Source organism: Sceloporus occidentalis, unplaced genomic scaffold (genome assembly GCF_023333645.1).
Source record: "Sceloporus occidentalis isolate IW3139 unplaced genomic scaffold, rSceOcc1.0.p SCAF_4, whole genome shotgun sequence".
Taxonomy (NCBI): Eukaryota; Metazoa; Chordata; class Lepidosauria; order Squamata; family Phrynosomatidae; genus Sceloporus; species Sceloporus occidentalis.
In genome coordinates this window covers 185,450,727-185,477,591 of record NW_028316984.1, presented here as the reverse complement: position 1 = coordinate 185,477,591, position 26,865 = coordinate 185,450,727, and the positions used below count along the sequence as shown (strand labels likewise).

The window sequence follows — 26,865 nt, the reverse complement described above, 5'->3', positions numbered from 1 at the left end:
GGGATGTATTATATATTTTTTATTACTTATGAAGTGGCTAAGATGTACTGCACAGAGATTAATTAAAAACAGAACACACACACACACAAAAAGCAAGTCAATTCAAGCACCAATGTGTGACGTCACATAAATCCAGCAATATCATCTAATATGAACCGGTATGTCTTACTGACTTTTAGTACACATCCACATGCAATGCACCATCAGCTAATGCCTGAGACCAGAACCAGACCTCCAAAAAGTTACCATTTTGAACTACAATGTGCAGAATCTCACAGCAAAGAAAGTCTAGGAGTTGTAATCTAAAATAGTAACTTTTCCAAGTTTGACATATTCATCCAAATATGCTTCTCTATGTCTCCAACTGCTGTGACTAAGGATGGCATCTCTCCTCTGAATGCCTGTCTTGAGTCAGTAATGGGCTGGATGAACGAAAACAAACTCAAGCTGAATCCAGAGAAAACGGAGGTACTTGTGATAGGAACCCCAAGTCCAGGGAAGGAAATCTGTCAACCGGTCCTGGATGGGGTCACACTTCCCCTAAAGGACTGCATTCACAGTTTAGGAGTACTCCTGGACTCATCCTTGCAGTTGTCATCTCAAGTGGATGCAACGACCAGGAGTGCTTGCTATCAACTTTGGTTGATACGCCAACTGCATCCCTACCTGAACCGAAAGGACCTTGAAGCAGCGGTACATGCACTGATAACCTCTTGTCTTGATTTCTTTAACGCGCTCTACATGGGGCTTCCCTTGTGCCAAATTCAGAAGCTTAAATTGATCCAAAATATGGCAGCCAGATTGGTCAACTGGTTCTTCCAGGTTTGACCCTATAACAGCTGTGTTGAAATCTCTTCACTGGCAGCCGATCAGCTTTCGGGCACAGTACAAGGCATTGGTCATCACCTTTAAACTCCTACATGGCTTGGGCCCCGAGTTACTTGCAGGAACGCCTCTCCCTATATAATCTGCCCCACACACTCAGAACATGTGTGAAGCATCTATTAGAACTACAAACGAACAGATTAGTAACAACTTCCCAAAAAACTTTCAGAGCTGCTGCTCCAAAATTGTGGAACAGTCTCCTGGAGGAGATCCATCTTATTACCTCCTTGGATGCTTTCAAGAGGGCAATTAAGATGGATCTGTTCCAGTGGGCATACCCGCACGAAATTATACAAGAGATATTGCTCCACTCCTCTGACTATGATTGTCCTGCAATTCTACTACTGTTGTCATTAATGATAAAAGTTGGGGGGTTTTAAACTAAATTATTGCTGTTGTGTTTTATTGACTGTTTTTGGATGTATTTTAAGCTGTAATCCTGCCTTGGTCCAATTGGGGGAGGCGGGAAATATAAATAAACTATTTATTATCATTTTATTATTATTTTCCCAGCCTGTCATAGTTCAGTTGCATCACTGAACAATCAGCAGCTGGAATAGTATGTTTTTTATGACAAAGAGACATGGGAGCAAGTACTCTACAGCCGCCACTGTTTGAGTGATGATGGGGCCAGGGTGGTCCCCTTCCCATGCTACGGCAATTACAGTCAGCCCTTCTTATACACAGATTTTTTTATACACGGATTCAAACTTACACAGTTTGAAAATGTTCAAAAAAAGTATAAATTTCAAATATCAAACCTTGATTTTCCATTGTTTATAAGGGACGCCATTTTGCTATGTCATTATATTTAATGGGACTTGAGCATACACGGATTTTATTATCCACGGGGGATCTTGGAACCAAACCCCAGCGTATAACAAGGGTCTACTGTACTCTACTCTCCCGGTGCTCCATGGTCTCCAAGCAAACAATGCCATATATTGCTCACTCTTGCAAGGCTATAATCCTTGGAAATCCAAAGTACAGGTTGAATCTCTCTTCTCTGAAATGTTTGGGACTAGAAGTATCTTGGATTTTGATTCTCCCCGCCCACCCAAGAGTTTGGAATATTTGCATATACATAATGAGATATCCTGGAGATGAGTCTCAAGTCTAAACATGAAATTAATTTATGTTTTGTATATACTTTATACCCATAGCCTGAAATATACACAATATTTTTAACTCTGCATGAAAAAAAGTTTGTGCACATTGAACAATCAGAAAACAGTGGTGTCACTATCTCAGCCACTCATGTGGATTCATGTGGACAATTTTGGATTTTTTTGAAGTATTACAGATTTTCGGAATTCCAAATGAAGGAGACCTGTATTTCAAACTATTTCATCACATATGACATTACGTGACTGTCCAATATATGTAACCCAGACAATTTTTTGTTTAAACTGAGTTTTAAAAGGGATCCCCCTCCCATAACACAGTAACATCATGTTGTTGTTCTGTGCTTTCAAGTGATTTCCACCTTATAGTGACCCACCAAAGGCAAACATATCATGGAATTTTCACAAGATTAGTTCAGAGGGAGGTTGCCTTTGCCTTCCTGTGAGGCTGAGTAGTTAAGTGGGGATCCAAATCCTGGTCTCCAGAGTCATAATTTAAACATTCATACCTCTCATCACCTCTGAACTGCATGTATCTTGCAAAAGATACATTTCATCTTTTAGCAATAGTCTTCACCAACCTGGTGGCCTCCTGTAGCCTTAAGCCACCACTCCCATCACTGAAAAGTTTGGAAACAAACACATTTGGAGGACTCCAGGACAAAGCTGTGTTAAAACAATAGCATGGGGATTGCTTTTTCCACAAGGGCCATCCAGTCCAAGAATGTTTTTTAAAGCTCCAGAAGATCCACTGAAAGAGGAGGGATTAAAAATGTTGCCAATGTGGTGACTTTCACACGAAAACGAGGACTTTTCAGAGCTTTTGGTGTGATTTTGGTGCCTGGCTCTATTTCAGTGCATTTTTAGTGACTTTTGCCTATTTCAGCTCCAGGCCTGACTCTGAGAGCGAGGCTGGCTACCAACCCTTTGGAGTGTCACACATTAACAGTTTTCAGCCAATCAGAGAGAGCCCTCAGGAGGCGCTCTCTCTCTCTCTCTCTCTCTCTCAGCCCCCGACTCCCTCTTAAGTCTAGCTTTCTTAGACTTAAGCATACTTCCTCAGATGCATGGGAACTGTAGTTCATTGTGGCACCAGAGCGCTTTCTCACAAAACTACAATTCCCAGGGTTCCCTAGAACGGAGCCAGGGCAGTTAAAGCAGTCTCAAACTGGATTATTTCTGCAGTATGGATTGGACCTTGAGCATTTTTAATAACGAAGGTCCAAAACACTGCAGAAATAATCCAGTTTGTGACCGCTTTAACTCTCCTGGCTCAGTGCTAGGGAATCCTGGGAATTGTAGTTTGTTGTGGCACCAGAGCTCTTTTTGATAAAGAAGGCTCAATGTCTCACAAAACTACACTTCCCAGGGTTACCTAGCACTGAGCCAGGGCAGTTAAAGCAGTCTCAAACTGGATTATTTCTGCAGTGTTTCTTGGACCCAACTCAGGCTGCATCTTCACTCCAGACTCCGGAGACAATCCAGTTTCATACCGTTTTTACTGCCATGGCCCAGTGCTATGAAATCCTGGGAAATGTAGTTTGTTGTCACACCAGAGTTTGCTGAGAGAGAAGGTTAAATGTCTCCGAAAACTAGAATTCCCAGGATTCCCTAGCACTGAGCCATGGCAATTAAAAGGGTGTCAAACTGGATTTATTTCTGCAGTGCGGTTGCAGCCTAACACGTTTCTATTTGGCACAAAGCTTCCTGAACCCCCTTCATGTCAAAATAAATTTAAAAGGACTGACAGATTCTTTGTTTGGTTCAATGGTGATTTTGAGAGTTGAAGTAAGTTACAATTATTTTTATTCAATTATGTTTACGTTTATTTGCAAAACATCCGCCATTTTAACATTATGGGAATTTTCCAGGAATTGTGACTGAATATTCTGTGTGATGTGGGGGGATTCAGTGTGTTTTGGACAAACATTTTGGGGAATTATCTTCGAGGCTTGTTGGCAACACTGCTTAGCATCCTAATGTCTGCACTCAATTGAAGTCAGAGGTTCTACTATCCATTAAGACCCCTCTCATAGCTGCCAATGCAATTCAGGAGAGAGAAAAACTTTCAAGAGACGCTAAAGTAACCTCAGGATGAAAATGCCCTCTTCCTTCTGCCTTAAAAATAAACAAATTACCGGCTACACCAAGGAGGGTGGAGCAAACATTATACTATGGGCACAAGCTATAGTTAAGAGAACATGAATAAGGTTTTATTACCGCAACAAAATGGTTTCTCAGCACTGAAAAGCAATCTAACCTCAGGAGTAAAGAGAGGGCTATGATCTAGGGTTTCATTACCTTGAGAAATTATTGATAGTGGATGAGACTGTTTTGTTCTGCCTGCTTGGCATTCCACAGTCCTGTCTAACCACTGACTTGCTCAGTTGCTTGCTGCTGCTGTCAAGTTTTATGAATAAAATCAAAATCTTTTGCTCTCAAATGACTTTGTTGTTTTTTTTTGAAACAGAAGAGAAGGGGAAGAGTAGAGAGGTTTCTGCAAGTGGGCCATTCCTTCTTCCTCAGAACTGATGCCAATATGCCCAAAAAGAATATGTTAAGTCCAATCTGAAATTCACACCCTTGGGGGACTCACAGCTTTGTAGCTACTACAGAATAGGCCCTATGTACTCCTTCCAGCAACCAATGGCACTCCAGACAGAAAGTTATGCTTTCATACTCTCTGCCTGCCTGTATGGGAGTCATCCTGTGGAGTATTTCTAGGAAGGGGTTACTTTTTCTCAATTGTTCTATGTTGTTTTGGGGACTTCAACTATTTTATCATCAGACTTTAGCTCATTGCATGATCCCTGGCCATTAGTTATTCTGGCTGGCATGCACAACATTTTTCGGTGGGAGGTGAGGCATCCCTGATCTACATGAAACTAAAAGGAGAGGTCATTTGGAGTCATGGAGAGTGGAATCCATAGTTCATGGATGACACCAACACTTGCTCACCTCTCTCTCATTTTCATCTGACCTAGGCGGTGATGAAGCTTCTGAGCTGGATGAATGGATTGTGCCACTTCAGATTCTAGGCAAAATAAACTTTTTGAATGCTCACTCTACATAGGCTACTTTGAAGCAGGTCAGGTTGCTTAAAAATGTGGAATAAAATCCTCAACATCTCTCCATTAAACATGGGGAAACAAAACACAAAAAACATTTTGCAAATTTATTCCCAAGGCTGAAAGTTTAGCAAATAGGCCAATTTGTTAGTATAAGGGAAATATTTGACATACTGAGTAGTCAGCACTGTATGTGAAGTCAGATGTATGTGTTGCACTCCCAATTTATGTCATCCTTCCACCTATTTACTTTCTTAACAGAGGCAGTACCATCAATACAGTTGTGTACATTCATGCTCAGTTCACACATTACTCCTTCTGCATGTCCACCCCACTGTACAGACAGTATTTCATATACAGACATATGAACTGGCTCTCAGGGTTGTCTAAGCTCATTTATTAGTGTTGTGCTAAGGATGAACATCTTTTTTCATTCTAATCTTTTTAGCTCATTATGTTAATTATGAAAAATTGAAAGCCTAAGTAACCATCAGCAATTGAGATTAATTAAGGAATAATCAGTAATTTTTCATAAACACAAGTCCTCATTTATTCAAATAGCTATTATACACTGCAACTGCTAGCAATAAAGTTAGATACACAAAGGTCAACTTCCAAAATGGTGTTCCGTAAAAGCAAAAAACATAAATGCAGTTGTTTTGTCTTGGCAACTGGCATTCCTTATGTGGTTTCACAAAACTTCAGAGTGTTACTTTATAATCCCTGCTGAGTAGCAGGAACTGGGAGCTGTACTACCAAGGTGGGGGGAGACCAAAACTTTTGCAAGCCCTCTAGTCAACACATTTATCTTCAATTAATTTTAGTAAATTTTAAAGAACCTGCTTTCTTCCCTCTAATCTAAACCGGTTCTGTTAATCTTTCTTAATCTACCTTCCAGACCAGCTTTCCCCAAACTGTGGTTCTTCCAGATGTTGTCAACTCCAACTAAAATGAGTCTTAGCCAGCAGGAATGCAGTGACATCTGAAAGGATTCAGGTTGGATGTGGTTGTTTATTATCTATGGACTTGGCATCTGCAGATTTGAGTATCCACAGATGGCAAGCCTGTGTTGTCCCCAATGGTGGCATGTGCACGTGGCTGCACTGCCATTAGGGACAGCCCCCATGCACATGAAGTCCCATTGTCCCTAATGGTGGTGCGGCCACATGCACATGCCGCCACTGGGGACAACAGGACTTGAACATCTGCGGATTTTGGTGTTGGGGGAGGGGGTTAACGAAATGGATCCCCTGCAGATGCCAAGGCCGACTGTACCATTAATGCAGCTTGGCTGGTCGATTTAACAGATACCCTAGTAGCTCACAGCATCTTTCATACATGTGCTTCATTTCTTTTATGAATCAGTGACACACTAACTGGACCTGTAACAAAATGTTGGCAACACACTAACCTGGGTGTTCAAGATTCAAGGCACTCAATTCTAATCTTCTGTTTTCAAATTTTTCACATTTTCTAAGTTCTTCTTCAACATTCAGCATTGCATGGTAACTGGTCATGCTTGGTCTTCTTTAGTCTGTTTTAGAGATTTCTCTCTCCCTCCCTGGCCTTCCCCCCACCCCTTCCTTCTTTTATTTTATTTTATTTTTTCCACTCTAACTTTATTTGGGGTTCTCTCTCCTGGGGATGATGACAGTCATCTGAAGAGCAGGAATATTACAAGAACTTGGGAAGTTACTTTTTGAAGCTTCAGCTCCAGATTCCCCAAACCAGCATGGCCACTAATTTAAAGTCTTCTTCTCTGGAAGCATTTCCCTATATGCCCACTTAATCAGAAATTCCAAAGATTTCAAAGACAAGAGGTGAGCCTGTCATGCCTCCAGAACATCTTTAATGCTCTTGAGACATATATTTAGTTAAGATTATATTAGCTTTTCTATGTATTAGTTTAGGAGGGGAAATAGAGTTCTACAGCTTTAAGAAAGACAAGGATTGTGGGAAATCCCAGGGTCTTATACTGTCTCCCTCTAAGCTAGTTTCAGTTGTGTAGTAAGATTTCAGCCAAGTCAGACCTGGAGAGAGTATTTTCCTTTGACAAAGATAAGTCCACAAAAGAAGAAAGATAAAGTCCACAGAAGAAGAAAAATAAATCCACAGAAGAAGAAAGGTAAAACCCACCAAGAAGAGAGAGCAAGGTATTTAGGAAGGACTATTGAGAAAAAGGAGATCAGTTTCATGTTTTTGTGTTCATAACCAGTAAAGCTTTTGAAAACTTAAGAAATTTGTGGACAAGTCTTTTGTTCTGGCTGTGTTCCCGAGAGCCAGAGGCCTTACTACATACAAAGTCCATAGCATCGCTCTTGGGACAAAACAGAGCCTTTTAGTGGTCCCTTGACTTTGGAAAACTCTCCCTAGGAAAGCTTGCTTGGTGTCTGTTTCTTTTCAGCACTAAGGTGAAAGTTCTTATGTTCCCAGTCTGTATAAGATCTGATATTATAGTCCTTGCAGTCTGGTTTTACCTGTTGCATGTTATGTCACTGCTGCGGTTAGGTAGCTTTTGTATTCTCTGTTGAATTTTACTGCACTTTATTACTATAGGCTTTCAAGCTGTTACTAAATTTTAAATGATCAACTGTGGCTTTCACTGCACTACTATTGTAATGCATTTTTAAATTATTACATTACACCTGGAAGGAAAACACACACTATGAGGTGTTATATAAATTTAATAAATAAAATAATAACACAGTGGTCTCCAGACATAACAAAAGCTACACCCTCCAATACCAACAAAATTCCATTCATAAATTCCACCAAGATTAAAAACTTGTGTCTTTCCATGCCTCTACAGGTTTCTTCCTGGCCATTCATCAGCTACGGCTGCTGTAGAATTTGCAACAGACCATTCCCCACATCAACAGGCAAGGGTCCACAAACAGTCGATTGTAGAGAAAGAACAAGAAATCCTCAAGTAAAAGAGAGCACAGCAGCCCTTAATTCACCATTACGTGACAAGGTACTGCAAAGGAGGCTCTGAACACCTTGTCTATTACGTGCCAAAATGCACTGAGAGAACAGGGTGACTTGAGGACACAGCAGCAGTTTCAAACGCATCCCCGTATTTAGTATGCCTGATGCGGGTTCTAGCATCGATGAAACAATGAAGGACTAAGACAGATGCAACCAGGATTTCACAATCTTTCTTCCCTCCACCTTACAAAAGCCATTATCATGCAGTAAGACCCAGTGCAGATTGCTTGCATACAAATCTGAAACATCTTCGAGCTCCAGAACTGGGTGACAGCCTAAAACAAATACTGGCAACAGCTTCAACCTTTGCTGTAGTGATTGCGGTACCCAGTGGCTGGTTTAGCTCAGAATCCATTTGTAAAGCAATTCTGCCATCTTGTGGTCACTGAGCATACACACCTTGAAAAGCTGCAGTAGTTAAAACCAAGGCATTTTGCACCGCCAGCCTACAGGGTCAGCCAAGGAAATTTTGCTGCCAGAAGCATGACTCCCCCTTTCTCTTCCTCTTGTCAATCTGCATCATACCCCAGGCAGATTAGCTTGGTACATGAGGCAGAAAATACCACTACCCCTTCTGGGCAGTGTGTGTGTGTGTGTGTGTGTGTGTGTTGTGTCCCTTCAAGTCATTTCAAATTTAGGGCGTCCCTAAAGCAAACCTATCATGGGGTTTTCTTAGCCAGATTTGGTCAGAGCAGGTTTGCCTTTGCCTTCCCCTGAGGATGAGAGCATGTGAGTTGCCCAAGGTCAGCCAGTGGGTTTTCATGGTCAAGCAGGAATCGAACCCTGGCCTCCAGAGGTGTAGTCCAACCCAAAGCACTATGTCATGCTGGGTTCGATTCCTGTTTGACCATGAAACCCACGGGCTGACCTTGGGTAGTAAATATACAATAAAAAATTATTTTTCTCACCTTTTATGGTGCACCAAAATGTGCTATGCCTAGCAGTAGAACCGGCCCTGGTAATTGAGGTGAGTTTCTGAACGTAATCAATAGCAATGTGTTATACCCCATCAGCTGCAAGATAACTCCCTGGTTTATGGGACCTTCAACTGGTAGAATAATCAGAGATTTCCCTCTAATTTTTGATGTAGTGCCTTATAGGTCTGGCTAGGAAGAATTTGACTCTTGAGAGCCACACACTACATGGAGACATGATAATTTGAGGGTTTCAATTTGGTTTAAATATTAGCAAGTCCTTGTTTTATTTGTTGCTTCTTGGAAGTATGTTGAAAGAGTCATTCCACATAGCACAGAATTTTTTAAAACCAATCAACCAACTTTGGGAGGTCAAGATTGTGGTTTATCTTGTTTACAGACATGGGAAGTTAAAAAGAATGAGTAACATGTTCAGGACTATGACTCCAGAGAACAGGGTTTGAATTTTTGCTCAGCCACTGGGTGACCCTGGGCAAGTCACACTCTCTTAGCCCCTAAAGATGGCAATGACAAATCCCCTCTGAAGAAACTTGCCAAGAAAACCTTGTGATAAGTTTGCCTTAGGTTCACCATAACTCGAAAACAACTTGAAAGCACACAACCACATGTTCAAAGCAGAGCAAGTAAAATTATGGTTTATTTTAAGCACACCAGCATGATATGGTGGTCTGAATGTTGACCTAGGATTCTGGAGACCAGAATTTGAATACCCACTTGGCCATGGAAGCTCACTGGATGACCTTGGGCGAGTCACATTCTCTCAGCCTGAGAAGAAAGAAAAAGCAAATTTCCTCTTAACAAATCTTGCCAAGAAAAACCCATAATAGGGTTGCCTTATGGTAACCATAAATCAGAAAAGACTTCATGGCACACAATAACAGTCATTTCAGTAGGCCCTGAGGTAACAAAAGTTCAAGACAAAGGAAAAGTCAGCCCAAACTGATAAGTCAGAATCCTCTTGGTTACTTATTCTGGCATAACTCCTCCATCCATCCCCACTTTACACTAGAGCACTGGTACTAACATTCAATGCCTTACACTGTTTAGGACCTCAATATCTCAATATGGGCCTCTGCCTATGTGTGCCTACCCAAGGACTAAGATCTGCCAGAGAGAGAAATGCAATGAAGGAGGACTTCTCCTCTGTGGCACCGCACTTGTGGAAAACCCTCCCCTTGGAGGCCTGACTGGCACCAACGCTAACCTCTTTTCAGCACCAGCTCAAGACATGGCTTTTTATTAAAGTTGTTGGGGCCCGATTTACTTTTAATTCTGCACATCCTTTAGCCCTTTACAGCACTTTAAATTTGTTTTAATTGCTTAATATGTTGTTGTTGTTATATGCCTTCAAGTCATTTTCAAATTATGGCAATGACCCTAAGGCAATGATGGCATTTTCTTGGCAAGATTTGAGGCTATGATTTGTCCAAGGTCATCCAGTGGGTTTACATGGCCAAGTGACGATGCGAACCCTGGTCTCTAGAGTCCTAGTTCAACATTCAAACCACTACACCACACTGGCTCCTAAAAAGGTTATATACAAACCATTAATAAGCAGAGTGCCCCATTAAAAGCAAATCTCAGTCAGTTTGTAAAACTGAGAACATTTTGACTGGCTGATGGGAGGAGAGCAAGGACAACCATCCTGGCCTTCTGAGAGGGAGGCTGTTCTGGGAGCAGGCACTGAGAAGGCCCTCTCCCTTGTTCCCATGAAAGGAACATGTGAATGTGGTGGGACAGAGAGAAGAACCTCTCCAGAAGAGCTTCGAGCTCTAACGGGTTCATAAAAGGAGTAAAGGGTCCTACAAGAAGCCTGAGCCCAAGCTGAATAGATATACAGCATTAAGCAGATGGCCATAGTCTTATGCTCCACAACCAATCTACATTAGGGTTTTGACTATTTTTTCCTAGCCAACTCTGCTTCCTCTTAGTACAAGGAATGTGGCAAGTCAGCTAAGCCTGATACCATTTTAAACTGATTACCGAATGGATCATGCTGGTTGGATTCACAGTTGAAAAAGAGTCCCTGAAAGAACTAAGCAGTAAATGAAATACAAGTGTTACTTTAGATAATTATACATACTGTATAGACACACAAAGAGATAGTGGTAATACAGTGAGCCCACGTCATATGCGGGTGCGATATACATGGCTTTCAGTATACACGGAATGCTGTGCTGGAAGAAGCCTTGGCATGTCTTGGAAGAAGTAATGGTGCGTGCACAGAAGTCCCATTACTTTTAATGCATACGCGGAATTGCCCTTACGTGGGAGGTGGGGTCTGATACGGATCCCCTGCATAAGGGAAGGGCCCACTGTCCATCCACATCCTGTTTCAACAACACAAAATATATAGAAGGCAAAACAGGTAGCCATTATCAGAACAAAACAAAAAAAAATCAGCTAGAAGTCAATGTGGTCTAGCATATCCAAACTGACTACAGGTTTTCTGGTGGTGATGGTGGTGGTGGTATATTTTTATTTTGACACTTTTATATATTTTGGCCATATACCCTCAGGCATTCCCTCCCTAAACAGCATTAAATAGGGGAACCAGCCTCCTTGGAGTCAAGAATGGTGGTGTTATGTTTGTTCATTTTTCCACTAGAATAAAATATTAGCAAGTGGAGGAGGTGGCACTCTGGGTACCACAAAGGGGCTTGGTGGGCCACATATGTTCCATGAAGAATTTAATTCCCATGCCTGATATAGTACACAGAGTACTGGACTAGAAGCACAAAGTGCCAGGAGAATGTGGTCAACCCAGGGGCTATGTTCACAAGGCACAGTGAGTTAAAATTCTAAAGAATGGTGGTGGCTTATTGTGAACAAACCAGCACGCTGGCACTCACTGTCTGGATGTTCTTGTCTGGCTCAAGTGAAAGTAACAGGACGTTCTGTCTATGACTGATTTATTTTGATGTGTGAACCAGCAACTATGGATCGTCTCTTTTTCGCATCATGGCTTGTTCTTGTCTTCTTCTGACTCTGGCTTGTTGGAGAAAGTTAGGTTGAGTTACTGGTTTGCATACTGTGCAAACAAAACCAAAAGGAGGTAGTAGTACGGAGTATGAGCTAGTAACATCAACATTTAGAGTAAAACAAAATAAAAATACTAAACCAACCATCATGCTGAAATACAACCTGAAGAAAATTCCCACAGAATTTAAAGATAATGTGAAAAGCAGAATTTGCATTGGTAAGCTTAATTGACTGGGAACCAGATGAGCTATGGACTGAAGCCAGGGACACTGTCAAAGAGGAATGCAGAAAGACACTAGCTGTTGCCAAAAAGAAATAGAAGCTTCAGCAGATGACAGATGAAACACTTCAAGCAATAAAGGACAGACAGAAAGCAAAATTAAAGGTAACAGAAATAGAGCCAGAACCCTGACTACAACTGTTCAATGACTAGTGTGCAGGGATAAAAATAATTACTTCAATAATCAATGCGAAAAATAGAAGCTAACCACTTAAAAGGAAGACCAAAAGATTTCTTCCACAAGATCTGAGTTATCAAAGGGAAATTTAAAGAAAGGGTGGGGATGCTCTACAATCAGCAGTGGAACACAATACAGAACCAACACAAAATGAAAACACAACGGGGAAAAATACACAGAAGAATTACAGTGGTCCCTTGGTATCCATTAGTGTTTGATTCCAGAACCCTCATGGATGCCAAAATATGTGGCTGTTCAAGTCCCATTATATACTATGGCATAGTAAAATGGTATCCCTTATATAAAATGACAAAATCAAAGTTTTAATTTTTTTTGCGCCCCCCCCCCCCCCCCCCCCAATATTTTCAGGCTGTGGGTGGTTGGATCCAAGGATACAGAATCTGTGGACTGGTAGAGCTGACTGAAAAGAAATACAAGGATGAAATATTAATTTGAAGGTGAATCATATGAAGATGAACCTCAAGTTTAAGGAAGCAAAGTGAAAGCTGCACACAAAGTAATGAGGAAGATTAAACCATCAGGTACAGATGGCATACCAATAGAACTGCTTCAGTCTAGAGACAGAATCCACTCTAGTTTTAACTAAAATCTACCAATCAATATGGAAAACAGAACAATGGCCCACAGATTGGTAATGCTCAATATATATTCCAACCCTCCAAAAAGGAGACACAAAAGTAACCATAAAACCACTGCATTCACCTCTCATGCAAGTAAAGTTATGCTCAAAAGTCTAATCTACAGTGAAGACTTCTACCTTCCTCCTAACAGTAAGGGCTGTTCAACAGTTGAGCACACTCCCTCGGAGTGTAATGGAGTCTCCTTCCTTGGAAGTCTTTAAACAGAGGCTGGGTAGCCATCTGTCAGGGATGCTTTGTGATTTCCTGCACGGCAGGGGATTGGACTGGATGGCCCTTGTGGTCTCTTCCACCTCTATGATTCTATGATTCTACCTTATATAGACTAAGACCTGCCAGATGTTCAAGCTCCTTTCAGTAAAGGTAAATTTTATTTATTTATTTATTTATTTATTTATTTATTTATTTATTTATTTATTTATAGCCCACCCAATCACTAGGAATCCGGGTGGGTTACAACAGTAAAAATACATTACAATAAAATACTAAATGGTCCCTTCCCAACCCCCGCCCAATATTAAAACTAGAATTAAACAATCAGAATTTAAAAACAATAAAATGCAATACAGCATTAGGTTAAAATTTAAAACAATTTGGTGGGCAGAGAGACATACATCAGAAAATTGAGATCATATTCATAAACATACACAAGGGAGGAATCTAGAGTTAGCTAGGCTGGATAAGCCTGCTGGAAGAGATTCATTTTAAGAGCCTTTTTGAAGTCTGTAAGAGTGGAGATATGGTGGATCTCTTCTGGCAAGCCGTTCCACAACTTTGGCGCAGCAGTAGAGAAGGCCCTTTGTAATAATAATAAAAAGGCACTAGGGATTGTATTGCAAACATGTGTTGGCTAAAGGAGTGCACCAAAGAATTTCAAAACAAAATCAACATGTGCAAAGGCAAAGCCTTTGATTGTATAGATCAGTGATCCCCAAACTTTGGTCCTCCAGGTGTTTTGGACTTCAACTCCCAGAAGTCTTAGCCAGCTTCACCGGCAGTCAGGAATTCTGAAGTCCCAAACATCTAGAGCACCAAAGTTTGTGAAACACTGCTATAGATAATGAAAAGCTATGGTATGATCATAAATTGATGTGCCACGCCATTTTATTGTCCTGATGTGCAACAGAATACGGAGAAACAAAATTATTTCCAATCAGTAGGGATGGGGGGGGGGGGGGACTTTTAAAAAAAGCTTTTTATTTATTTAAAATATTTGGGGGGGTTGTTTTTTGTTGATTAAACCAGGTTTTGTTTTGTTTTTGTTTGTTTTTTTGCATTAATGTGTAGGACAACACCAATATAGAACTAAATCAGAACATTATGTAGCAAAATAAAGTTAAGATGTTCTGGCCACTAGCATTGTTTTGGTTTAACTTATGTTAATTGAAGAATTTGTTTCTGAATGGCATTTCTTGCACTATATAAAGTGAGTTAAAGGAAATGATTGACCCAGGATACTGGTCTAACAATGAAACAACTGCCAACAAAATGTTATTTATGTAAATGTAAATAAACTATTTACCCAACTGTGTAATCTAGGTCTGCATTTAACCCCCATGCAAGTGGAAACAAATGATTGTACTGATTATCTGCTCTTGTGGAAATTTCGTTATATTGAGACTGAAGATTATGGTTAGTGGAAGAGTCAAACCCACTGAAACTTATAATGACCCCTAGAATAAAACCAAACTAATGACAACCAAAATATGTCATTTCTGCTACTTGACATGATGACTCAACCAAAGAAGTGGCATGGAGTATTTCTTATCCCAATAGATCACTCTGACTGGGATAAAAGGATACCCCAAGAGCAAAAAGTAATAGATGTGTTGGAAATTTTTTGTCCTAGATATTTTTTGTTGGGGGGGGGGGGGGAGAGGGAGGACTCTACATGACATGTGGCAGAAACTCGAGACAATGTATACAAGTCTTCAGTTGACAATGTCACAGAAAGGCTATCTTGTAGGTTTAATGCTATGAATTCTGCAAGAAAATGGGATTCTGGGGGAACCTACATGTTACACCCTGGTGCAAGACAGCTAAAACCAAGGCACCATCATGAATAGTGAGATGAATTAGCATTCTTGGAGCCAATTCACTTTTGTGGGAGGTAGCAAGAAAAAGAACTTCATGCTTTGTCCACCTCCATTTTAGACTAATACTGTTTTCACTTCAAGGCACAGCAAGTTCATTTTTATCATACTACATATAGGTTGAATCAGGCTTATCTGGAATGCTGAAATACGAAATACTCCAAAATCCAAATTTGTCCACCTGGGTGGCCGAGAAAGTGATACGTTTGTTTTCTGATGGTTCAGTGAACACAAACTTTGTTTCATGCACAAAATGATTAAAAATATTATGTACAAAATAACCTTCAGGGTATGTGTACAAGATGTATACAAAACATAAATGAATTTCATGTTTAGACATGAGTCCCCTCTCCAAGATATCTTATTAGGTATATGCAAATATTCCAAAATCCCAAACACTTCTGGTCCCAAGCATTTTAGATCAGGGAGATTCAACTTATACATCTCTCTCTCTCTTTCTCCAATTCTGTGTGTGAATTTTGTTTTAGATCTGAGTTTGGAGTTTGGCTTCACAATTAGCTTATAAGAAAGTCCACTATACCAGAAAGGTATATTTCTTGTGTTGCAAAAGAAAAAAAATGAGAGAAGACAACAAGGGTGTGGCCTAACCATCAGATTAGAGAGCCTTAAGAGGGTTAGTGATAATTAAACCTTTTGCAAGTGAGTGGCATCACTGCAGGCTAACTGCTGAAGGAGCAAAAGCAGGGGACGATTCATCTCCCTGCTGACATCTAGAAGAATGAGAAGCAGCAAAGGGAAGGATTGCTCTCCACTAGTTTTGCTGAATGGTGTCAAGGAGTCAACAATGGCTTAGCATAATGTATTGACTGACTGAGCTCTCAGTGAGGAAATTTTCTCTCTCAATTCAGCAAGTAGTCTTGAACAAAAAGCTACCTCTCTGTTAGCATCAGCCACTATTCAGAAATACAGAAATTGTAATACAGACCTAGAATACAGGGATGTTTGGAAAGATGGATAAGGTAAATTGTGCCTTATGCCAAGTAACAATATTAGTCCATATATCCCTGTATAGAGAGCCAGTGTGGCATAGTGGTTTGCACATTGGACTATGACTCAAGAGACCAGGATTCAAATCAATGCACAGCCATGGAAACCCACTGGGAAACCTTGGACAAGTCATAAACTCTCATCCACAGAAAACCCAGTAATTGGTTCACCTTAAGGTTGCCGTAAATCAGAAACAACCTTAAGGCACACAACAGCAACAATCGCTGTACCATTGGGGGTTGTTATGGTGGTGGTGTGCCTCCAAACCATTTTTGACTTATGGGGTCTTAAGGCTTTTTCTTGGCAAGTTTCTTTAGAGGGGGTTTGCCATTGCCATCCTCTAAGGCTGAGAGAGTGTGACCTGCCCAAGGTCACCAAGTAGGTTTTTATGCTTGAGCAGGGAATCAAATCCTGCTTTCCAGAGCAGTAGTCCAGTGCACAAACCAATAAACCACCCTGGTTCCATATTGTTGGGGGAGGGGACTGTTTATCAATATTTATCAGTGTTTGGTCTTCCATAAATTTGGGGTTTCAAATTCCTGAATCTGTGACAATTTTGCATACTGACTGGGATTCTGGGAACTGAAGTCCAAAACAAAAGCTGAGAATTACTGTTTCCCATTAACTGCCACCTGACCCCTTTAACTGGAGATATCAAGCATACAAGCAAGAATCTTCTGCTTGCAGACGAAGTATTTGCCCACTGAGCTATGGCCTCATTTTTCTGATCACTCTAAAACACTATTAAGTTTTACACAAAAGGCACTTCCCTACTTGACCATAAAGGTGCAGCAATAAGCAGAGGCTCTTTCTCCTACACAAGAGCTCTTGCACTGCCTTTGCCAGGATCAAAAGAGAAATGGGAAACAAATTAGCACATTTTATGTTGTGTGTGCCACACACATCCTCTTCCTTACATGCATACACTTTTTCTGGAAAGGTTTCACTTACCTGAGGTAAATCAAGACGGGCCGACAACAATATCAAAATCTTGATCTAGTTCTGTGCAGATCTTAAACTACTTTAAAACCTCTTCTCTTTGCAAGCTCTGCTTCCTTTGGCTGCAACTATGACCCCTTTGGAAGAGCCAGTGTGGTGTAGTGGTTTGATGGCAGGACTAGCACTCTGGGGATCATGGTTTGATTCCTCTTTCAGCCATGGAAACCCACTGGGTGGTCTTGAGCAAGCCACATACTCTCAGCCCCAGAGAAACACCATGATAGGATCACTTTAGGGTCACCATAAGTTGGAAACAACTTGAAGGTACACAACAGTGACCCCTTTGAGCTCTAGCAATGCCCATTGCTTGGATGTGGATCCTGAACAGTTTCAATGAAGATAATGGTACACTTTTTATTGATTATTTATATGGTACAGGTTGGGTTTTGCATATTAGCAAGATGTTGAGATTTGGGGGCAGAAAGCACTCAAAATTATGCCAAATATTTTGATTAAACTTTGGGGGGAAGTGAAGTCGAAGGCTTTCATGGCCGGCACCCATAGTTTTTGGTGGGTTTTTCGGGTTATGTAGCCATGTTCTAAAAGAGTTTCTTCCTGACGTTTTGCCAGCATCTGTGGCTGGCATCTTCAGAGAATTCTTGCCTGGAAAAAGTTGGGTATATATATACTGTTTGAACCTGGGAAGGCAGGAGCAATCTGCATGTGGATTGTTCTGTTGCTGGTGGCAGGCCTTAGGCTGAGCGGCTAATGCAAAAGAGGATTAGTGTTTGCTAATTGGTGATCATTATCTGCTGGGAAAGCCCCTGACTCTGAGTGGTTTCCATTTGCATTTGCTGAGTCCTCATTTTGCTATTCTTCAGGACTGGTAGCCAAATTTTGTTCACTTTAAGGGTTTCTTCTTTCCAGTTAAAATTATCCAGATGTTTGTGGATTTCAGTGGTTTCCCTGTGCATCCTGACATAGTTGGTATGGTCCAGAATTTCAGTGTTTTCAAACAGTATTTTATGCCCAGGATGGTTTGTGGCATTTGGGGGGAAGGTTTGCAGGATTGGCAAGAAGCTTCAGGGACTCCAAAAATGGGGTCTGAGGTCCTCATATGGCCCTCTGGATGTACCTTCCCTAGCCCTGGCTTACAGGGTATCCTACTGCCAATGTAAATTAGACAACTAAAAGCATTTTAAGCAACATATAATATTCAGAGGAGAAGGCATCTAAAGAGAAATGCAAAAATAAAATAAAATAAATAAATTCAGAAACTGGGAGATGAGGAAGAGAGGGTGAGTAATTAAAAAGAAATTATGTAAAAGGAATTTTTGCTCCAGATTTCATCAAGAAAATGTCCGGTTTCATGCCAAATATGTTAAAAGCATGTATTCCATAGAATCACAGAGTTGTAAGAGACCACAAGGGCCATCCAGTCCAACCCCATTCTGTCATGCAGGAACTCACAATCAAAGCATTCCAGACAGATGGCCATTCAGCCTCTGTTTAAAAACCTCCAAAGGAAACTCCACCACCCTCCGAGGGAGTGTATTCCACTGTCGAACAGTTCTCACTGTCAAGAAGTTCCTCCTAAGGTTAAAGTGGAACCTCCTTTCCTGCAGCTTGCATCCATTGTTCTGGGCCCTAGTCTCTGGAGCAGCAGAAAACAAGTTTGCTCCATCCTCAATATGTTACCCCTTCAAATACTTAAACAGGGCTATTATATCACCTTTTAACTGTCTCTTCTCCAGGCTAAACATACCCAGCTCCCTAAGTCTATCCTCATAAGGTATGGTTTCCAGACCTTTCACCATTTTGGTCGCCCTCCTCTGGACATGCTTGTCAACATCCTTTTTGAACTGTGATGCCCAGAACTGGACGGTATTCCAGGTGACGCCTGACCAAAGTAAAATAGTGTGCCACTATTACTTCCCTTGATCTAGACACTATACTTCTATAGCATCTTTTACTTCGTATCCAAAAAAATGTAAGATTCATTTAAGCTTGGGATTTCTGTTGAACTACAGTTCCAAAGGACCTAAATACCAGTGATGTATTTTAATTCAAGTCTCAAGTCAAGTCTCTGCTTTCAAGTCTCAAGTTGAGTCTCAAATCCTTGCAAGATATTTTCAAGTCAAGTTTCAGGTCTGGGAACCAAGTTTTAACAGAAGAAAAGGAGGTGGGGCACAGTTCTTGGAGGTTAACAGCAAGTACACTAAGCAATAGGCTTGAGGTAAGGCTTTAGGTCAGATTGGCAGCCTGTTCCCGCTGCACATCAAAGGAGCCTTCTAAAGCTTTTCAAAGCTTTCCATCTCAAGCTCATTGTATAATGTATTAGCTTGCCCCGATGAGAAACACACCCCACGTTCTGAGGGTGGGTCTTGCTCAAGTCTAACACACCCTAAACTTTGGACACCAGATCCCATCTTGAAAGTTAACCCCTTGAAATTCCTTGCCCAAGAAATCTCTATGAAATTCATGGAGTCACCATAAGTCAACAGGTGATTTGGAGGTGCACACACACAGTTCCAAGACAGGGAAGTATAGCAGTGAGATAAATGAATACAAAATTATACATTTTGCGCATGCGCACGCGCACGCGCACACACACACACACACACACATCCATCCATCAATCCGTGCACAAAAGTTGTCCTGCATAAAGCTTGGATAAAAATGTATGATTGAAAAAAACAAAGATTTTAAATTTGAATTGATTTCCTTTTTTAAAAAAAATCAAATAAAATATTAAATTCCTCTCTTGACTCTCATTTATACACAATAAAAATATTATATTTCTCTTTTGATTCTCTAAGAAAAACTAAATCTCAGCACAAGCATGCTAACTAAGCCAATAATTCTCATAAAATGAGTTAATGGCTCTGTTCAAGAAAAGGAGAGAGAGAAAGAGAGAGACACTATGATTAAACCAAAAAAGCAGAAAAATTCATATTTCTGTGACAGCTCTATGAATAAAATTGACAATTGGAGTGCATAACATGAGTCTTATTAAATAAGCATATTTTTATTTACATGCAAGTCAAAAAATTAAAAGTTGAAGAATCTTTTTTAAAACCAGAAGAACAGTGGGTGGCCAAGCAGTTTCAGCTTTGTCCTCCTAACCCCCAGTCCAAGACTCACTACCACTTGTATATACAGTGGACCCTTGTTATATGCTGGGGTTTGGTTCCAAGATCCCCCGTGGATAATAAAATCCGTGGATGCTCAAGTCCCATTAGATATAATGACACAGCAAAATGGTGTCCCTTATAAAAAATGGAAAATCAAGGTTTGATATTTGAAATTTATACTTTTTTTGAACATTTTCAAACCGTGGATGCTTGAATCCGTGTATAAAAAATCTGTGTATAAGAAGGGTCCACTGTATATAGTTCCCTGGGGCTTTCTGTACCTACCGTTCCCTCTCCTCTCTTCTGGAGGAACATATCCTGCTCCCTAATATGTGAAGCAACTAAATACTCATGTCTCCCATCAAGCTAGTCAACTCTCTCTGAAAAGGGATGGAATGTTTGTTTTACATATCCTGTACAGTAATCTTTCCCTATATGACACCTGTCCAATGTGTTCAGTTATAGCCCCCATCAACCCCAACCAGAACAAAAATCAATAGGTTCTCTGGGGATGATGTGACACTCAAACCATTATTATTACTACTACTATTATTATTATTATATCCTGCCTTTCTCTCAGTATAGGGACTCAAGGCGGTGTACAGATGATTTAAAACAAAACGAATTCTCATTATGATAACAATTATTGCACATGGGCTGTCTTCATCTATACTATACTGAACTTGGAAAATTTTATTTCTTTGGAATTCAGCTCCCAACCCATCCCCATCCTCACCAGCACAACATGAGGATTCTGGGTATTGCAGTCAAAAATAACTTTCCTGAGCTCTCTATGTAACTGTTGCCATCAACATATCAGTCCTGCAACTTTCACAGCATATCAGAAAAAAACTTGCCAGAGTAATTCCAGAATGTGCTTCAGGGTAAGAACTGCGGCCAAAGCCATTCCTATTTACAGTCAAGATCTAGGCTGTAGAACCAGCAATCTCCTCCCACACACGAATGTAATGAATTAAAACGTCCATGGCCTTTTGATTATAATTCTAATAAAAGACACTTATACAGAATAAATCTAACTGATGTACAACATATTTGTTGACTGTATCTATTTATGAAATTTATGAAAATGACAACTAGCTGTAGCATGTAATCAAGCTTTCATTAACAGGAGCCCTGTCCCACCCAGAGCTTGAAAAACTTACCTTTGGGGATTAAACTTCCAGAATCCCTCTCCAGCCAGGTTGAGCTGGAGCTGCAGTCCAAAATGTAACCCTTCCAAGCTCTGGTCCCACCTCAGCCAATGTACAGAGCAGGTTTTACAACTGCACACTTGTATTAGGTCATATAGGCCCAATATTTAGCCAGCGATGACCACCTGTTGCAAAATGTTTCCTTCAGACTGTGAGACGGGGAGATCCTGATTAACGAAAAGTTGGTTCTCTTTGCTTTCAGATCACAAAAAAACCAAAAATGAAGATGTGTCTTGAAAAACAGGACAGTAACACATACATATACATACATACGCACATGGATACATACACAAATGTTGGACTTATAACATTATAATGTTGCAGTGTTGAATGCTACTGTTGAGACTACTCCCATTCTTTTCCTCCCACAGCACTGTGTGGCCACTAAGGATGCTTAGTCCCCGGTGGCTGTTTGGGGAATTATATACTTCTGATTAATTTGGAATTCTCTGAATTTTGCTACTATCTCTTCTTCTGTGTGAACAGTACTCTTTTAGCTATAAGGAGTCAGAGAACTGAGAACACCATTAGTTCATATGATGATACAGTTAACTAATCTCCACTTAAACCCTTGTTACTATCACCTGCTTCTCAGGTCACAAACTTAAAGCATCTCGCTGAAGCTACAGCATGCTTAATTCAAGCTTTTCCCAACTGCAAGATTTAATGCACGCTGGAATTTAGGTTATACTCAGTCTTTCTTTTAATCCTCCTGCTCTTTAAAGTGTGTGAACAAGCATACACGCACACACATACATGCACTGTTGTTGACATGTATCTTTTTATTACAAAATAATTGGGAGGCAGAGAAGATGGCAAAGAGAGCGGGGGAGCCTTTATTTTACAATGAAATATATATGGGCCTTACATTCAAACCAAGCAAAATGCTTCCACACTCCAAAGCTTGTCACTAGCATAAAGGACATAAAGAACAATGGAACTGAAGAAAAAGTGCAACACTCTAGGGTCTATAGCTTTGGACCTCAACTCAGGAGCACACTAAATATGCTTACCGTTACTGTCCTGAAAGTTGCTTTGAGAGCCACATGCCAGTTAACAACAGAGGATATCAAATTATAATTCAAGTCACCAGAATATCTAGAACGCCAGCTTATCCTATTTTCTCTCCCTTCACATTCACACTCTTCCTTCACATAAATGGCAATGGTCAAAAGTGTTTGAAGAGGTGATCTACCTTAACATCCCACTCCCTCAAAACACAGATATAAATTCCTTTTTTCCTTCCATACTCAAATCAGTTGTAACAGGGTTGGGGTGTTATCGGTAGCAGTAAATATTTTGAACCAAATACTATAGCTGGTTAAAAATACAGTGTCCTCACACCAAAGGGGGGTTAGAGAAAAGAAAAATCAATACTCTGTTACCATGACAACTAGGAAGCTGCCTAGGCAAGCCTGGGGTCCTTCATTGAACTGCACTGCTTCACTTCCTCCCTATAGCATAAACAGGGCCTTTGCCCTCTGCCTATATAACTAGCAGGTTTCTTGCACAGCCCTCAGCTTAGCAGGACCAAATCTAGTGCTCCTTGCTCTATTTTAAGGGCCCCCCCCCCCCCACACACACACACACCATTTCTCCTGCCATTATTTTGTTTCCAAAATCATCATGGTATGGTTATTTAGGTTATTCCCAATGGCAAAAGCCATATGCAACAAAGCATAAGCAAGCATTTCCTGTAGTTTTGCGCTTGAGGATGTTACAAAACACAACGGTGTTCCAGACACAAAGATGTTAGTTTGAATGTATCAGCCCTAATGTAATTGGGTAGTAATGCTTAGTCATACTGACCTACATTCACAGAATTTTTGTGTAACAGCAGATATCCTTGTACCTTAACCTCTCCCTGCTTTTTTTTTTTCCATTTTATTTCTGAATCATGTGTGTGCATGCATAGGTGCCGTGAAGTCATGAAACTGAATAGGATTTTCCTGTTTATGTGTGCAAGTGCCTTCAAGTCTCCTGTCACCTTGTGGCGACCCCCAGAATTCACAGGGTTTTCTTAGGCAAGGAATACTCAGAAGTGGTTTGTCAATTCCTTCCTCTAAAATATAGCCTACAGCACCTTCTATTTGCTGGCAGTCTCCTAGCCAAGTACTAACCAGGACTGACCCTGCTTAGCTTCCAGGATCAGACAGGAACTGATGCCTTTAAGTTATCTAGGCATTTTGGGAATTAATCCCACTATAGTGGCATTCAGGATAAGAGCTGCATAGCATAACTATGAACTCTACACAGAATATTCTAATAAAAAACAGTGTGCTTCATTGACCTAAAAGTAACCTTCACGGCTGAATGGGGATTTGAGTCCAAGTCTAAGATCCACATTGTCTCCTGTTGCCCTGCAACTCCATCACTCTAAACACTACACACGCCATTGGGCTATTTAGAAAGGTCACAAAGGGCACATTACATACTGGATATACTCATATATAAGTCCAGAAATTTTAGTCAAAAAATTAAACCAATAAAACCTAAGTCAGCTTATACACAGGTTAATGGAAGTACTGTATTTTAATTCTTATTTTTTTAAAAAAGGAACCATCCCCTGGTGAAAGACAAAAGTGTAATATTTCCTGTTCTCTCATCCACCCAGCCTTCAGTATGAGCACAAACATTTATGTCTGCTGGAATTTTTACAGTTCTTTGGCATTGTTTTCCTTTGCTAAATCCTTTAGATTCTTTGTTACATGCCCCTAGATTTTAATCCTGATTTATCCATAGGTCATACCAAAATCCATAATTTTGGCCCACAAACCTGCCCTCAACTTATACATGAAGTTGACTTATTGTCAAGTATAGACGGTCTGATATTGGTGGTTTTGGTTTCAAGTCAAGGAATTATAAACCAATCCTCTTCAAGATTCTTTATGTCATATACAGGTTGTCATGGTAATTTTTTTCAAAAAATGTCACACATTTGCTAGGACAATGAAACTTTAAAGTTGATGAGTAATAAATATGTAAATACAGTGCGCCCGCGTTATACGCGGACTTTAGCGTACGCGCTCAAGCCGCGGGGAGCGCGTGGGGCACAAGGCGCGGCGCATCCCATTCAAATGAATGGGGCGCATGCCCATGGCGCCCTGCATGCCCCTGCGCCTCCGCGCCGCCGCGCACGAGCCCCATTCAAATGAATGGGGCTTGAGCATAGGCGGAATTCACCTTACGCGGGGGGGGGTGTGTGTGTGTTCCGGAACAGATCCCCAGCATAAGGCAAAGGCCCACCGTACAGAGAAAAAGAGCAGAGCAGCAGGAAATGGGCAACATGAGGATGTATACGATGCATACAAATACAGTAATCCTGGTTCTTAAACCAGGGACTATGGCTATGCAGCATAGTCCAATATTCTGTGACATTCTCAAGCTCTGGAAACAGTAGATCTAGCATCCCTAGCTGAGTATTTTGGGATTAATAAAACACTCTCTGCAGATGATTTCCATCTCTGCTCTTCCTTCCATTTGATGGATGGGTGGGGAGGCCTTTGATCACAATAACGCTACCCTGTGCATCATATTAACTTGCCACTTCAAACGCTCCTGTCAGGGATTTTAAGAAACAGCAAGCATACAGCACTGGGTCTCCAACTACTTAAAAATAGATGGTTGGTTCAGACATTCATTGGGTTTTCAGGGTCTGCAACTAAGAAAAACATCTGTGGTTGAACTATTCATTTGCATGTACATGTGCATAGAGCATTGACCTGCCTCCTCACTCCTGTCTTGGCACCACCACATGAATATTGACAAGTAACATATTTATGTGGCATCAGCCTATGGAAATAGGGCATCACAACCCATACCTATAAACATATAAATCCACCTCAGTACATTCTTAGTGTAGCTTATGGATATATAGTTGTAGTAGCAGCAGTAGTAGTACTATCACTACTACCTACTCCTCCTATTCCTCTTCCCCTCTCCAACTTTTTCCCCAACTCAATACAGGATGTGTTGTATTGGGAAATCCTGGATTAAGTTTCCACTGAGCCATGAAAATCACTGGCTCTAGCTGTTTGTTTGCTGAAACTAAACTTGGAAGAGTGAAGGTGCTTATAAGCCCAACCCCAAACATCATTTTGCATATAAAAGTATGATAGATCTTCTGGAGAAGGGACTGAAATCACGTTCAGCTAAATAAAGCTAGTTTCCAATCATGAAAGCTCTTTAACTGCACCTCTCTATATGTTTCCCTCAATCTTACTTATCTTTTGTTCTGGCTAACCTTCTCTGCTGGGTGAACTGTCCATCTCCATAATAATTTCACTTTTAGCAAAGTCCAACATAAATACATTTTTGAAAGCATCAGCCCTACACAATTTCTGAAGTACACAAAGCACACTCAATAATTTGCATATGCAAACATCTACATCACATTTTTTCCTATTCCCCTATGGGGAAGAATAAAAGGGAAGGACTATAAAACAGCAGGGCTGCCACCCTAGAAGATCCTTGCTTGCACAGTAGAGTTGCTGACCCAGAAGCAGTGGCAGCAATCGGCTCCCTTGCCAATGCAGTGGTAAGTCTGTTCAGAGCATTAAAGTTTAAAGGAGCTAGGTAAGGTGCGGGTACAATTAAGAACCTTGGATAAATCATTTAATGTTTGGACTAAAATGTGGAGCGGATTTACCAGGCCACTGACATGGAAGCCAATCACCCACCTCTTACCATTCTATATATGCCTATAGGACTTTCATATTCAATGTGCAGGCCTTTGGCAGATTGGCTAAGGAATTTGTATCAATTTCCATTCACGGAAGAAAAGAGTGGTATAAATGGAAACCACCATCTACTACCTTCCAAAATTAAAATTTTTATATTTCATGGTTACACAGAAGAGGTTTCATAAGGTAACCACACTCTCTCTTAAAGCCTTTTTCCCCTGAAGCGTGCGTGCGTGTGCATGTGCGTGTATGTGTAGTGTTCTTCCACTTTTTACAGATTTGAACTATTCACTGTAGATGGTTGCATTCTTCAATGCATCTTTTGTTTTTAAAAAACACCTTTGCAAGAGGCTACATAGAAACTGCAGTTAAAACCTTAACGAAGATGCCCTCACTCTGATCACAGGCACCTTTACTAGTCACGTAGGCATTTTTTTTTTCTTTTTGCAATGTCATCTGAAGATGCACAAACTACAGCTTCAGGTAGAGCTGACCAACTAGGTATGACCAACAGCAAAAATGCACTGCAGGAATTTGAACTTGAATGAACACATTAAAAACATCTAACCCAATTTTTACAATGGATATTTCTCCAATAATGGTTTGGTAGAAGATGTACAAAATACATCCAAGCAACCAGGACCAATCATCTCCATTTCTAAGTGTGTGTATAGATACACACACACCCCACACACACAC

General features: G+C 40.7%; 1 protein-coding gene across 2 annotated transcripts in view; it reads right to left on the bottom strand.

Moving 5' to 3' along the window:
• RCOR1 (REST corepressor 1) overlaps window positions 1-26,865 on the bottom strand; it is a 167,107-nt gene that overhangs the window by 56,236 nt on the left and 84,006 nt on the right. The gene's annotated exons all lie outside the window — the stretch shown is intronic.